The sequence below is a fragment of the Schistocerca cancellata genome, chromosome 7, assembly GCF_023864275.1.
Source record: "Schistocerca cancellata isolate TAMUIC-IGC-003103 chromosome 7, iqSchCanc2.1, whole genome shotgun sequence".
Taxonomy (NCBI): Eukaryota; Metazoa; Arthropoda; class Insecta; order Orthoptera; family Acrididae; genus Schistocerca; species Schistocerca cancellata.
This window is the reverse complement of record NC_064632.1, coordinates 235,665,584-235,679,358: the sequence shown is the minus strand read 5'-3', so window position 1 is coordinate 235,679,358 and position 13,775 is coordinate 235,665,584. Positions and strand designations below refer to the sequence as shown.

Genomic DNA, 13,775 nt, shown 5'->3' with positions numbered 1-13,775 from the left:
CTTGTGTAATCTGATCATTCCATTTGAGATCATTTCGAATGGTCACGCCCAGATACTTGACGGATGCTACGGCTTCCAGAGACAGGGTATTTATTTTGTACTCGTCCAGTAATGGGGATTTTCGCCTTGTTATCCGCAGTAGGTTACACTTACTAATATTGAGAGATAACTGCCAGTCATTACACCACGCATTTACTTTCTGCAAATCCTCATTGATTTGTTCACAGCTTCCGCGTGATACTACTTCCCTGTAGACTACAGCATCATCGGCAAACAGTCTAAAGCCGCTATCAATACCACAACGCATTGCTCTTCTATAGATCTTCCCTGTTTCCTCCGTCAGTCACGTGTGCTTCGCACAGCCTGTAATTTGGACAGAAAATTTCTGTCGTGTTCAGGCAGGTGGCTATGCCTTGCCTTCGCCGCCTCTGTGATGTTATCTTTCGACAAGATAATGCAAGATGACACGTTCCCCGTGCTGTACTCACCTACATCGATACACAGGTGTTCTACTCTTTCTCTAGTCAGCATGTCCTCAAAAACTCTCACCCACCGAAAACATTCGTATATGGATTACCAAGAGTCCGACGAGCCCCCACTCGCCAGTCACAACGACTGATGTAGGGCAGTATCTGTCATCCAAGCTCAGTTCGAGTCGAAGCCCAGTTGTGTTACAGCCTTCGTACCGAATTGCTTATCCTACGTACGCCCTAATCACCTACAAATTTAGTCATGTAATTTTGCTACTACGCCCTACACAGACAGTAAGCAAAATTAAATTCTATTCACTCATACCTGTGTTTCGTTATTGCTGACTGCGCAACGGAACGCCACGGACATCCTACATCCTGTAGTATTACCTCCCACGTATGAGTTCCGTGGTGCTATTTTTCGCCGGCCGCGGTGGTCTAGCTGTTCTGGCGCTGCAGTCCGGACCCGCGGGACTGCTACGGTCGCAGGTTCGAATCCTGCCTCGGGCATGGGTGTGTGTGATGTCCTTAGGTTAGTTAGGTTTAAGTAGTTCTAAGTTCTAGGGGACTTATGACCTAAGATGTTGAGTCCCATAGTGCTCAGAGCTATTTTGCTATTTTTCAACGGGACAATGCTTGTCCACACACGGCGCATGTCTCTAAGAAATGATCGTGTGATATTGAGGTGCCCCTGTAGCCGCCAAGAAAGTACTCTGCAAATTTGTATGACTCCGATACGGGTTACTTGATAGTACCCAGTCTGAACGATTCCTTGTGCCTCAGTGGAAGTCGTGTCTCCTGACAACGTTGCCGGCGACAGTTGTTCTAGCCTGAAAGCAACCTAAGTGCGGCTGCAGCACGCTTTGGGGGCATACGCCTTGGATGCACTGCCTGACAAAATAAAAGTGAAGTACCAAGAAGACATGGTCAGAAATTAATGTTACTTCGTACACGTACACAACACCAGTGGATGTACAAATTACTAGCGTTGTAATTCTCTATGACAGAACGGTCACAACAGCGCATTGTGTTTGGTGTGTTACTAACAGTGTCAGCTTTTGTGTAATCATTCCAAAGCACACGGAGATGCCGCGTACTCGTTTGAGACAGCGCTGTCAGGACCTGACAGACTTTGAAAGGGGCGCCATTGTTAATCTCCATTCGGCCGGCTGATCGAATCGTACAATATACAGATTTATAGGGCATTAGCGTGTGCCAGTGGACCGATGATGGACTACTTGGTGCCGTGAAGGCCGGCATACTCGTCGTCAAGTTTCCGAATGGCCACGTTTGACCACCGCAAGGCAGGATCGCCGTACTGTGCACAAAGCACAACGTAACCTCTTCACATTTGCGCCTGCTATCCGAGAACAAGTAATGGACTTTGTGCAACATTCTGTGTCATCCCAGAGACTAGCAGCGGACGCACTAGGTTACTTTAACACTGATTGGTGCTGTGACCGGGAAGAATGGTTTGTTGACGAGTGGCGGTTCTGGACCAACCCGAAATATGGCACTGGCTCCGGGAGCTGTCCATTTCTTCCAATGTTTTGAAGAGACGCACCGGTGTTTGTCCTGGCGTCTTGATGTTATGCCCGCACATCCACCGTCGTCGCGACTGCACAGACATAGCTTCGCCATTCCCCCCCCCCCCCCTCGCTCCCTCCCCCCCCCGGCAGCGGAGATTTTTTCTAATTTTTGTTCCCCAAATAATTTTATTTAGTTACCTTGGTAGTCAATATGCCTTCGTTAAATCCTGTTATCTGTCTGTAAGATGTTGATCAGCTTTTCTCAATAACCCTTGAACATTCACAGATATAATTGTCTATGTGCTTGCTGATTTTTGGGATTTAGAAAACACGGAGAAAGTCTCGTATATATTCTGTTTCATTGACACAATTAACTTCTTAAATTGATGAGAGATAGGACTGGGGAATCAATGAAGAAGGAGTTGATCCTAGTGTGTATCGTTTCGATACAATAAGTCAGACGGTACCACAGTTTCCCATGAAACTGTCCTTCACCATTAATATCTGACAAATCATAAATATGTCTCTGGCTTTACAGTGTCTAAGCTTCTTAATTGTCATGACACGATATTAATTATAAGTTCGAGTTCTTTCAATGTCTGTTCAGCACAAATTTAGTCTTTTCACAGGCACTATATCTCACGTCTCGTTTATTAGCAGAATCGCCTTGACAACGATCGGCAAAGATATTAATATGGTAAGGTCCAACTATTTTCTGTCTCAATATCTCAAAATAATGTATTATCCACCACTCCAATGTCTAATCCAGTTATCAGAAAGATTTTTAATTAGGCTTATAATCCCTAACTTCCGACTACGACGGAAGACTGCGAACATGCTCCATTGACAACAAAGACTCAAGAGAGCCAACAATGCTGCTCTTGGTTTATATATTATATTCAAAACAAAACGCAGCTCTGTTATGTCTTCCTCGGATTCCCTTTGTACTACTTTGCGTCACTCTGTTTGAACATCTACGCTTTGTAAAATTTTAACTAGCTATTACCTACCTTTTTATGGCTCTTGGGTCATTTCGTATTACAGAATTTGAGGGAACCCTGACTGCACAACGGAGCGACACAAACATCCTGTGTCCTCATGTATTACCTCTCAAATGACAGTACTGTGGTGCAATGTTTCCAACACGACAATGCTTGTTCATACATAACGCATGTCTCTAAGAACTGTTTGTGTGATATTCAGGTACCTCTGTGGCCGGCAAGAAATCCAGATTTGTACCCAACAGAACATGTGTGGGACTAGTCTGCACGCAAACTCCGTCTGAGTGCCAGTGTCAGAATATGGCTGGCTCTGAGCACTATGGGACTTAACATCTGTGGTCATCAGTCCCCTAGAACTTAGAACTACTTAAACCTAACTAACCTAAGGACATCACACACATCCATGCCCGAGGCAGGATTCGAACCTGCGACCGTAGCAGTCGCGCGGTTCCGGACTGCGCGCCTAGAACCGCTAGACCACCGCGGCTGGCCGTCAGAATATGAAGGACCGGCTACGACAGCTGTGTGCCAGCTTGCCCCCGTAGAGGTACAACAGGTTTACGACACCCTTCCCAGCTGAATCATCCAGGCCAGAAGGGGTGGCCTCATACTGCCAAGTTCTTTGTAGACTTCCGTATTAGTATTTTTTTTTTTGAAGAATTTTATAAAATGCCCACTTATTCTACGACTTGCTTTCTAGTTAAATGCCTTTCCTGTGTTTTCCGTACGTTCATTTCTTCGCCGATTCTGCGGCGACCCTCTTCATTCCTTACGAGTCCATCTAATTTTCAGCAACCCTCTACGGCACATCTCTTCTTTGCTTACCATTTCCGAAACTGGGCTTGTTTCACGTCCCTGGTAACAGTGTCGTCGATGGGACATTGACTTACAACCTCTTGTAACAGTGTCGTCGATGGGACATTGACTTACAACCTCTTCCTGAAAATCCAGTATGATGATGATTACCATATCGGGAATTAAGAGCAGAGACCTGTGAACAACCATTTGATGTTTCATTTTGTCACAGTCTTCTGTAGAAAAGGATGATGACAGAGAGTGAGAGAGAGAGAGCGAGTTTAGACATGAAAGCCTGTCTTCAAGAACAGCTCACTAAACAGCCAACGCGGTGGTTGATAAGTGAGCTAGACACCGATGACAGCCACTGGATATGCTGCCGACGGTAAGGGAGATTGCTTACGAAGGTAATCAGTCAGGAGGTACAGGGGACGCGCTCCCGAAGTAGTTGACAGCAGACGGGGCTGATGTGAGGGGACAGGTGTCCCGCGGCCGTGTGCCGGCTGGCAGACAGGTAATTACCGCCGGCCAGCCGGATGCGCGGGAGGCGCTACGGGCGCTGAATGGAGCGCCAGGCGGCCTTGACTCCTGAGGACGCGCGCGGAATGCCTAATGAAACGACACCCGCCGGGGATCCGGGCCAGAGCGCGTGGGAGAGAGCACCTGCCATCCAGCCTGCCGCTGCCCGCTGGCCTCTCTGATACACACACGCACACACACACACACACACAGAGAGAGAGAGAGAGAGAGAGAGAGAGAGAGAGAGAGAGGGGGAGGGGAGAGAGAGAAAGAGAGGGAGTGGATATCTACCGGGTGATCAAAAAGGCAGTATAAATTTGAAAACTTAATAAACCACGGAATAGTGTAACTAGAGAGGACACACATGCTTGGAATGACATGGGGTTTTATTAGATAAAAAAAAAAGAAGTTCACAAAATGTCCGACAGATGACACTGGGCAGCAAAACGTCAGTGACTGAGCATGACAATCGTGTATAAGTGGGGCTGTAATGAGAGAGACAATCAGATGCGCCAGCAGTCGCCGCAGCATGTTGACGTTACCTGAAAAGGCGCTTTTAGTGAAGCTGTATTATCAGAATTGGGAATGTGCTAGTTCAGCGTTACGATCCTATCGCCTTAGGAAGGGGATCCGAACGGGTAACGGTCCGTTGACAAATACAGCTGTGGCGAGAATGATTTCGAAGTTCGAAGCCACGGGTTGTTTAGACGATAGACCCCGTAGTGGCCGACCGAGCACAAGGCGTAATGCTGCTGAGACAGTTCAGGGAGAAATGGAGACTGTAGCGGGTTCGTCAATGCACGGGAAAGTCAGCGCTCGTGCAGTCGCACGTGGCATCGGCATTCCATACACTACTGTCGGGTTGGCACTTAGGCGTACCCTCCGATGCTATCCGTACAAAATTCATCGGCATCATCAACTGTTACCTGGCGATTTAGTGAACCGGAGGGCATTTGCGGTGTGGGCGTTTCAAAAGATGGCGGAAGATGACGATTGGTTGAGTAACGTGTTGTGAACCGACGAAGCTCATTTCACTCTCTGAGGGTCTGTCAATGACAACAACTGCAGAATTTGGGATACCGAAAATCCTAGAACTGTCTTGGAAACTCCATTGCACGACGAGAAAGTCACAGTATGGGTTGGATTTACCACATCTATCGTTATCGGGCCTTTTTTTTTTTCGAGGAAATGCGTGATTCTGGTTTTGTAACTGCTACCGTCAGGGGTGAGAGGTACGCCGATATGTTACAGAATCGCATCATCCCCAGCCTGGCTGATAAACACCTGCTGGAACGTACGATGTTTATGCACGATGGCGCTCCACCCCATATTGCTAGACGTGTGACAGATATATTGCGCGCGTCGTTTGGTGATGATCGTGTGCTCAGCCGCCACTTTCGTCATGCTTGGCCTCCCAGGTCCCCAGACCTCATTCCGTGCGATTATTGGCTTCGGGGTTACCTGAAGTCGCAAGTGTATCGTGATCGACCGACATCTCTAGGGACGCTGAAAGACAACATCCGACGCCAATGCCTCACCATAACTCCAAACATGCTGTACAGTGCTGTTCACAACATTATTCCTCGACTACAGCTATTGTTGAGGAATGATGGTGGACATATTGAGCATTTCCTGTAAAGAACCTCATCTTTGCTTTGTCTTACTTTGTTATGCTCATAATTGCTATTCTGATCAGATGAAGCGCCATTGTCGGACATTTTTTGAAATTTTGTATCTTTTTGATTCTAATAAAACCCCATGTCATTCCAAGCATCTGTGTCAATTTGTACCTCTCTATCTACATTATTCCGTGATTTATTCAGTTTTCAAATTTATACTGACTTTTTGATCATCCGGTACATCCATACTTCGTAAGCCACCACATGGTGTGTGGCGGAGCGCGGTTTTTGTTCCACAGTCACTTAGTTTTTTTTCTTCACCATAGAGAGACATTTTTTTAAAGAAAGGAATCATCCCGAATGGATTAAAAACATTCAGTACTACTGCGGACATGTAGAGGGTACATCAATTTTATTTGAAGGTATAGAAAACGAAATAGACATCTTCCACTCACAATGGACCGGCCTACGTAAAAATGTCACGTTTAAAATCAAGCATGAACAAGATAGTAAAATAAGTCTTCTTGATTTCGAAACTACAAGGAATGGAACAATGCAAAAACCAGTATATCTAGAAAAAAAAGACTACACACTGTACAGTACATAACAGTTCTTTTCATCCACAAGCACACAAAGAAGCATATTTTCGAACTTGTGTGGAAAGACTAATAAAGTATCCAATGACTAAAACAAACATAACAGCTGAATAAAAGCACTAAGAAGAACAGCAAAACCCCACCACGGTCGACAACATCTATACCAGAAAATTACACAATCAAAATCAAGTAAAAGAAACACGATTGTGTTTACAAGGACAAATTATGGTAAACTTACAAAATTGACTGTCATGCCGTATTGGGGACACATTTTAGATAAAATCAGACTTGTGCTTTAGAAAAGCAACCTAAAAGTGGACTTCAGAGCACTGAATACACTGCAATCACAAGTTTGTTGTAACATAGAACAGTCTTGTACAATTGCATGTTCAGGAGTAAAAGTTAAAATGCAATAACACTGAGAAAATTTAAATTGGACAAACTGGACGAAATTTCAAACCTAGATTTAAAGAGCATTTAACACTAACTGGCATGAAGCTGTCTTTGTTTAGTGCACTTTTAAAAGCGGCGAAATGGCACAATGGATATCGTTCTTACATATTGCTGTAAAAAGGCAGTTTACTAAATGTCTTGGAAGAAATAGAAATTTCCACATTATTTTAATTGAACAGACCGATCTAAGGCTAGTATGCTCCAATGAAAACAGATTTCTTTATTCTGCTAACAGAGATAATACATATTAAAAGTAGAATTATATATATACAATGACAGACATCAAAAGTAATCTTTGCACTTACAGCAATTGCTAATAACAAATGCATACATTTCGTAAAAAATTCCTTATGCCGATTACATATATGTATACATAATTCATGTAATCGTATTATTACATCAACACTACGAAGTATTGCCATTGGGATACGCTAGAGAACATCACATATAAGGCAAGTCGAATTATAATAAAGTGAAAAATCACATAGGCCTATGCATAAAACACTACAATATACCCTGTAAGTAACTTATAAAAATATGTGTCTTTTGTGTAATTCAGATGCCTCTGATGATGGGTGAAACTAATCCGGTGGATTAAAATACCACCACAAAGTAGCATTTGTCGAAAAGTTAATTGAAAATATGACATATTTACAACTTCATTTCCGCCCTGTTCCGGTCGAGCATGGTGCGCGACAAGAACCATTGTTGGAAAACATCAATGTCAGCTCGAATCTCCCTAATTTTATGTGCATCGTCTTTTCGTAAGGTGTAGCTAGAAGGAAAGTACGCTCTTGGAATTTTAACATCCACATCATGATCACACCGCCTCTCTCGTAGCTTCTGCCGCTGGAGTTGGGTCGGCTTCTCCGTGACACTTTTGTAGTTAGTAAACGAATCTGTGACACACGTGCTGCTCTTCTATGGATCTTCTCCATCTATTCGGTATAGATCCCAGACGTATTATCAATACTGAAGTATCGACCGAACGAGGGTTTTGTGCGTGGCCTTCTCTGTGTGTGAAATACACTTCCAGAGCATTCTTTCAATGGCCTGTCATCTGCCTTTCCTACAGTTAGTTATAAGAGGTCATACCACTTTAAATGGGTCCTTATGGATACTCGCAGATATTTTATGTTATGTAAATTGAAGGCGGAGGCAGGAGAAAGGAAAGGAAAGTGAAGAGACTAACGATATCAGTCGCGTTAGGACCATTCGCGGATCAGCGGCGAAGAGTGAAAATGTGTGCCGGATCGGGACTCTAACCCAGGATTAGCAGCTTACCAGGTAGTTGGCGTTAACCGCTGCTCCACTAGGACACAAAGTTTATCGCAAATGTGCAGAATATATGGCGCGCTACCCGGTTGACCCATACTCCCACTTAGAGCAGTTCCCATCCATGTCCTCCATGCTCGCTAGTTTTCGATTCCCGCTGGAGGTCGAACATAAATGTGCATCTGCTTTGAAGGTTGTGATTCACTGTCCATCGACAATTCAACTGTAAGAATGTGTAGTGTCTGTTCTTTCCGACCGAATGGCTTTGACTTCTTCCAGTGATTGTTTGTCATACAATACCCAATCTTCTCGTCTGTTTAGGATAATATGTCATGTTTGTTAACGTTCAGGGTCAACTGTTAATTCCTGCAGCAAACCTCGATTCTCTGCATTTCGCTGCAATTTTCTAGCGTAAACATGAGTATCATCCGTGAACAGCCGCAAGGAGCTTCCGTCGTTTATATATACAGGGATTTCCAAAAGCTGTATACACTCTTTTACAGCCCATAAATACAACACTGTTTTCCTTTTTCATGTGTGGTGGCCGCGCGGGGTAGCCTCGCGGTCTAGGGAGTCTTGTCACAGGCCGGGCGGCTCCCTCCGTCGGAGCTTCGAGTCCTCCCTCAGGCTTGGGTGTGTGTGTTGACCTTAGCGTAAGTTAGTTCCAGTTAGATTAGGTAGTGCGTAAGCTTGGGGACCGATGACCTCAGCAGTATGATCCCATAAGACCTTACCACAAATTTTCAATTTTCCATCTGAGATGGTTTGAAAAATGGTTGAAGCCAGGCTGAACCTTGAGCACAAGAAGTTCATTCTGAAGTGCTCCTGGAAGACAGAATGTAAGTGAAGTGCGATGACAGTCCAGGATGAAGTTTGAACGAGATGCACGAATGCGACTCGCAATTACTCGTCTACGAGATAGGTTTGCTGAAGAAGGAATTACCCAGAAAGGCCACAGAGCCATTCCGGAAGACCACGGTGATCCACAAGCCACAAAAGAGAGAAGGAAGTCATCGAAAGGTTTCAGCTGTGTCTTAGAAAGTCTGTGCGACAAGCGCCTCCTGAGAAAGGAGATCCAAAAGCGAGCGTCTATTGCATTTTGAATAGTGTATATGGAAAAGTTTTATTCCTAGATTAGCACATGCTCTGAATGAGGATGATAATGGCTTGAGAATTGAATTTTGTGAACCATATCAAGCAAGAGGCGCTCAAATGGCTCTGAGCACTATGGGACTTAACAGCTGTGGTCATCAGTACCCTAGAACTGAGAACTACTTAAACATAACTAACCTAAGGACATCACACACATCCATGCCCCAGGCAGGATTCGAACCTGCGACCGTAGCAGTCGCGCGGTTCCGGACTGCGCGCCTAGAACCGCGAGACCACCGCGGCCGGCAAGAGGCGCTCAGGAGAAACAATTCCCATACAAGGTTGGTTGAGTGATGAAGGCAATTTTATGTAAAATGGTTGAATCCATTGTCACATTTGTACCGATTGGGCAGCTGAGAACCCTCGCGTGATAATGGAACACCATGTGAACCTACCAGGAGTTGAAACTTCCTGGAAGATTAAAACTGTGTGTCGGACCGAGACTCGAATTCGGGACCTTTGCCTTTCGCGGCCAACACTTGCCAGCGAAAGGCAATGGTCCCGAGTTCCAGTCTCGGTCCGGCACACAGTTTTAACCTGCCAGGAAGTTTCATATCAGCGCACACTCCTCTGCAGAGTGAAAATCTCATTTTGGAAACATCCCCCGAGGCTTTGGCTACGCCATGTCTCCGCAATATCCTTTCTTCCAGGAGTGCTGGATCTATTGGGTTCGCAGGAGAGCTTCTGTGAAGTTTGGAAAGTAGGAGACGAGGTACTGGCGGAAGTAAAGCTGTGAGGACGGGGCGTGAGTCGTGCTTGGGTAGCTCAGTTGAGCCGGCGCGGTAGCTCAGCGTGTTCGGTCAAAGTGCTGGTTGCTCTGTGTAGTAAAAAAAAACTGAGTAAAAGGATCAACAACGAACTTCAACGAATGTGATGTGACGTCCACTACAAGCAAATGCAACGAACCATAACGATCAAAATGCAAGAAAAGTGTTGGTAGAGCACTCGCCCGCGAAATGCAAAGGTCCCGAGTTCGAGTCTCGGTCCGGCACATAGTTTTAATCTGCCAGGAAGTTTCATATCAGCGCACACTCCGCTGTAGAGTGAAAATTTCATTCTAATAACCTATACCTTTCATGAATCACTTACCTCACAAAAATTTCGTTACTCAAACTACTGCATTACAGTGTGCGCCAATACTGCCAGCTAAATAAAAGATTCTAACAACTGAAGGCACTAACTACTGATAGGCATAGTTAGCAAATGAAAGATTTTGATAGAGAACAAACAATGTATTTACCTTAATAGTGTTCAAATGTCATTGTATATATCAGTTTATGACATCCAGTCTTACAAATACCGTAAGAGGTTTACCAGCACTGTCATTCTTAATTTTAATTTTTCTAAGGGGATGTTTCACAATGAAGCAGTTATTACATCGGAAAAGTCTCAAACAGCAGAGTGGCATGTTTCGCAAAAACTTAATTTATATTCCATCCTACTTTTGTGTCGCATGATCCCTATTACGAATTTACACTCTAGTGACGTAGATGCCGACGAGATAAAGCATTTTCTCTAAACCGAAACCAAAGATTTTTCATGCTGTAATATAAAAACTTGAAGGCAAACCTGCAATTCATTTGAGAAGAAAATGAAATGATTCCGTTAAATTGGGATAGGGAGTGTACCAGTGAGAGAGACGGGCAGAAAGTAGGGCGAACGAGTAGAACGGAGCAGTAGTGATGAAGAATGGCAGAAAAGGGTAGCGCGACGAATAATGAAAAAGACGTGGAGCAAAGACTGGGTGACAGTGAAGGAGTTGGCGGAAGCAGCGGACAGGCTACACGGAAGCGACGTGAAGCGTGTCGGTGGCGCGGCGGCTCTCTGACCGGCGGCAACAAACGCACGCCGGATGCGGCCGTCACTTCGGGCGCGCGTCGCTCACGGTTTACGCGCTACCCACAGCCGCCCTGGTCGCGTCACATCACCTGTCATCGCCGCCAGTGCCACATTCGCGTCGTCCCACCTGCCTCCTCCACCCTTACAGCCAGCAAGTAGCGTCACGACACCGAGCTATAAGCGCGGAAAGAAGGCTGCTTCTTAGTCTTCCTCGTTATACAGGGTGTTACAAACAGGTACGGCCAAACTTTCTGGAAACATTCCTCACACACAAAGAAAGAAAATATGTTATGTGGACATGTGTCCGGAAACGCTTGCTTTCCATTTTAGAGATTTTATTACTTCTCTTCAAATCACATTAATCATGGAATGGAAACACACAGCAACAGAACGTACCAGCGTGACTTCAAACACTTTGTTACAGGAAATGTTCAAAATGTCCTCCGTTAGCGAGGATACATGCATCCACCCTCCGTCGCATGGAATCCGTGATGCGCTGATGCAGCCCTGGAGAATGGCGTATTGTAACACAGCCGCCCACAATACGAGCACGAAAAGTCTCTACATTTGGTACCGGGGTTGCGTAGACAAGAGCTTTCAAATGCCCCCATAAATGAAAGTCAAGAGAGTTGAGGTCAGGAGAGCGTGGAGGCCATGGAATTGGTCCGCCTCTACCAATCCATCGGTCACCGAATCTGTTGTTGAGAAGCGTACGAACACTTCGACTGAAATGTGCAAGAGCTCCATCGTGCATGAACCACATGTTGTGTCGTACTTGTAAAGGCACATGTTCTAGCAGCACAGGTAGAGTATCCCGTATGAAATCATGATAACGTGCTCCATTGAGCGTTGGTGGAAGAACATAGGGCCCAATCAAGACATCACCAACAATGCCTGCCCAAACGTTCGCAGAAAATCTGTGTTGATGACGTGATTGCACAATTGCGTACGGATTCTCGTCAGTCCACACATGTTGATTGTGAAAATTTACAATTTGATCACGTTGGAATGAAGCCTCCTCCGTAAAGAGAACATTTGCACTGAAATGAGGATTGACACATTGTTGGATGAACCACTCGCAGAAGTGTACCCGTGGAGGCCAATCAGCTGCTGATAGTGCCTGCACACGCTGTACATGGTACGGAAACAACTGGTTCTCCCGTAGCACTCTCCATACAGTGACGTGGTCAACGTTACCTTGTACAGCAGCAACTTCTCTGACGCTGACATTAGGGTTATCCTCAACTGCACGAAGAATTGCCTCATCCAATTGCAGGTGCCCTCGTCGTTCTAGGTCTTCCCCAGTCGCGAGTCATAGGCTGGAATGTTCCGTGCTCCCTAAGACGCAGATCAATTGCTTCGAACGTCTTCCTGTCGGGAAACCTTCGTTCTGGACATCTGTCACGATACAAACGTACCGCGCCACGGCTATTGCTCTGTGCTAATCCATACATTAAATGGGCATCTGCCAACTCCGCATTTGTAAACATTGCAGTGACTGCAAAACCACGTTCGTGATTAACAATAACCTGTTGATGCTACGTACTGATGTGCTTGATGCTAGTACTGCAGAGCAATGAGTCGCATGTCAACACAAGCACCGAAGTCAACATTACCTTCCTTCAATTGGGCCAACTAACGTCGAATCGAGGAAGTACGGTACATACTGACGAAACTAAAATGAGCTCTTACATGGAAATTGAGCGTTTCCGGACACATGTCCACATAACATCTTTTCTTTATTTGTGTGTGAGGAATGTTTCCTGAAAGTTTGGCCGTACCTTTTTGTAACACCCTGTATAGAGGTTGCGACCGCAGCGCCGTGTTCTGCCTGTTTACATATCTGTGTATTTCAGTACGCATGCCTATACAAGTTTATTTGGTGCTTCAGTGTATAACGTAAAGGAAAAAACTTATCACTGCTAATAAAACAAAATTTCGTTCTACTGTGAAAAAATATACTGAGTCGAGGCATGTGTTTGGTTTGCAGTCTCCTGACGGCACCGCACGTACCACGTAGCAATAGCCACGCCGTCAGTGACATATGGAGGTGGTGGCAAGCTCCTGTGGGACCAAACTGCTGAGGTCATCAGTCCCTAGGCTTACACACTCCTTATTCTAACTTAAACTTACTCACACACACCCATGCCCGAGGAAGGACTCGAACCTTCGACGGGGGCAGCCGCGCGAACAGTGGCAAGGCGCCTGATACCGCGCGGCTACCCACAGCTACAATGACATGTGGAAGTGAGACTTGGACAATCGAGAAGCAGAAGGATACATACACCCGAAAAACACATTCCCAAGGAGAGGTAAATATGTAACAATATCTGAACGACAGAGAAACAAAAATGACACAAGACAGTTCCATACAATTACAGTTAATAGTCAGTAATAACGAATTAGGGAGGACACTGGTTGGCACAGGTGAATCGGGTGAAAAATGATACATTACCGTAGTGCTTACTCAGCCCCGGCTATCAACTGTTTGCTCCTGCTATTAATTGTTAACTTCTCATCTGCCTGT

The 13,775-nt window shown here is 45.3% G+C and overlaps 1 protein-coding gene across 3 annotated transcripts in view; it reads right to left on the bottom strand.

Annotated features, from left to right (window-relative positions):
- The window catches only part of LOC126092137 (collagen alpha-1(IX) chain-like), a 362,152-nt gene that overhangs the window by 243,555 nt on the left and 104,822 nt on the right, over positions 1-13,775 (bottom strand). The window lies entirely within an intron of this gene.